The sequence below is a fragment of the Rosa chinensis genome, chromosome 6, assembly GCF_002994745.2.
Source record: "Rosa chinensis cultivar Old Blush chromosome 6, RchiOBHm-V2, whole genome shotgun sequence".
Lineage (NCBI taxonomy): Eukaryota > Viridiplantae > Streptophyta > Magnoliopsida > Rosales > Rosaceae > Rosa > Rosa chinensis.
In genome coordinates, this window is record NC_037093.1 from 2,703,457 (window position 1) to 2,706,600 (window position 3,144).

Genomic DNA, 3,144 nt, shown 5'->3' on the forward strand with positions numbered 1-3,144 from the left:
AACAACACTTTTCTAAAAGACGAAATCATTGGTAACAAACTTAAAAAGTTTGTAACCCTTTTCCACTACTGGTGACCTATTTGAAGTTTGTCACCTATAAATTCGTGACTAAAAAGGTATTTTCTTGTAGTGTTTGTTGGTAGTGGCACCACACATACTATATTGCGACATAAGAAACTATTTATATGGATGACGCCTAGTCGATCATCAGTGACTACCATGGCTGGACCATCGCAATTGATTCATGGTCGAGGACTAGCTCAATTTATCTTGCCAAATGGCACAAGTATTAATGTCACCGAAGCTCTATATGCTCCTAGGGCTAGAAGAACCCTATTGAGTTTTAAAGATATAAGAGCCAATGGTTTTCATGTCAAAACACATTGTGAGAATGGACAAGAATTCCTTTGCATCACCTCTAATGACTACGGACATAAACGAGTATTAGAGAAACTTATGTGTCGCTCTAGTGGGTTGTATGCAACCACTATTCGAGTCATTGAATCCAACCATGTCATGAGAGATGACTTGTGGGATTCTGACACATATAGGCTTTGGCACGACTGTTTGGGACATCCAGGTCGTGACATGATGATTCGAATATTAAAGACTTCACATGGACATCCAATCTTCAAAACGAAGAGAAGCACGAACCAAAGATTGGTCAAAGGAGCAACACTTGCGCCATAAGGCGCCATGCGTGTGCCTGACTGGCCACAAAGGGTCAGCGCCGTCTACCCCTACGGCAACAGCATGGTTTTGACGTCATGCACCCCTCCTTGACTCCTTCTTCTACTTCTAAAATCAAATGTGATTTTGTGGCTCAACCAAATTCTTCCTTGGTTGCTTCTAAAGCCCATCATTCGTTTTGCAAAGCCTGCTCTTTAGCAAAGTTAGGATAAAGACCATCCTATGCAAAGGACACTAAAGAAAATATACCATTCTTGCAAAGAATCCAAGGTGATATTTGTTGACCTATCCAACCAACTTGCAGGCCATTTAGATATTTTATGGTGTTGGTTTATGCATCGACACGCTGGTCACATGTCATGCTCTTGTCCATAAGAAATGCTTCATTTGCTAAACTCCTAGCACAATCATTAAATTACGGGCTCACCACCCTGATCATCTTATTAAGTCAATACGTCTTGACAATGCTAGGGAGTTTACATCAAAAATTTTTGATGACTATTGCATGTCCATTGGGATTGAGGTTGAACACCATGTTCCTCACATTCACACCCAAAATGGTCTCACAGAAGCTGCCATTAAAAGATTTCAAACGGTTGCTAGAGCATTGGTTATGCGCACCAATCACCTTGTTTCTACTTGGGGCTATGCAATATTGCATGCAACTGTGCCCATTCGTCTGAGGCCTACTTCCACTCAACCTTTTTTTGCGTCCCAAATGGTTACGGGATATGAGCCTGACGTCTCACACATATGCATATTTGGGTGTGCAGTTTATGTGCCAATTGCGTCGTCACAGCTCACCAAAATAGGTCCTCAAAGCGATTAGGTATTTATGTTGGATATCACTCTCTAACCATTAGCCGCTACTTAGAACCCTTGACAGGCGATCTATTTACCTCTAGATTTGTGGATTGTCACTTTGATGAGACAGTCTTCCCGTCGTTAGGGGAAGATACGAACAATAATGTTCACCAGAAATAACAGGAATTGTCGTGGTCTGTCCTCACTTTGTCTCATCTTGATCCCCAAACCATGCAGTCCAAAATTAAAGTGTGGAGAATTCTCGATCTTCAGAACGTAGCAGACTCGATGCTTGATGCGTTTTCTGATATTACTAAAGTGACAAGATCACACATACCTGCTGCAAACTTGCCTGCAAGGATTGATGTCCCTAAAAATCATGGACATGGCACCGCCCCTAAGGGTATCGGGCAATGCGCCGCCACTACTAATGTTGATGGTAATGTGGCTTAGGCCAAGCTCCCAGCAAGGAAGCGTGGGAGGCCCAAAGGTTCGATGGATTCTTGCCCAAGAAAGAAAGCGAGTTTGGCAAACAAAGATCCATTAATCATCGACATAAATAACCCGTCTCATGAAGATATTCCAGATTATGGTTATGTCCAAGAGACATTATTGGGGGACGCCCAATGTTAGAACCAATTCCAGAGAATAGAGAGATCTCCATGAATTACACTAGTGTACATGAGACGTTGAATAGAGATTCCTTGATGATGTGTTTGCATATTCTATTGCTCAAGGAATTATAGAACACGATGATATCGAACCTCGCTCCATTGAAGAATGTCAACGAATAGCAGATTAGCCTAAATGGAAAGATGTGATCTAGGTTGAATTGGATTCACTAACAAGGAGACAGGTATTTGGGCCTATAACGCTGACACCCCCAAGTATAAAGCATGTTGGACATAAATGAGAAAAATGAGCTTGTTAGATACACATCCCGCCTTGTGGTGCAAGGTTTCTCACAACGCCCTGGAATCGACTACGAGGAGACATATTCTCCCATAATGGATGTTATAACGTTCCGCTACATTGTCAGTTTGGTAGTTTTCGAAAAAATTGACATGCAGCTTATGGATGTGGTTACAGCATATCTCTATGGGGATTTAAATTTAGAGATATATATGAAGGTTCCAGATGGACTTCAATTACCCAAATCAAGTGGCTCTAAACCATGGAGCGCCTTTTCTATAAGATTAAGACACTCACTATATGGATTGAAACAATCCGGACAAATGTGGTATAACCGTCTAAGTGACTACTTGATTGGGAAAGGATATGTTAACAATGAAATATGCCCATGCGTGTTTATTAAAAGGACAAGTTTCGGATTTGCAATTGTAGCAGTTTATGTTGATGGCATGAACCTAATTGGAACTCTAGATGAGTTAAAGGAAACTGCTAAGTACTTGAAATCCGAATTTGAGATGAAAGATCTTGGGAAAACACGGTTTTGTCTCGGACTAGAACTCGAGCACCGTAGTGATGAGATTATGATCCATCAGTCAGCATATACTCAAAAATTACTGAGGCGCTTTAATGAAGATAAAGTAAAGCCTGTGAGTACTCCCATGATCGGCCGTATTCTTGAGCCTGGAAAAGATCCGTTTCGTCCAAGGGATGAGGACGAAGACTTATTAGAGGCTGAAG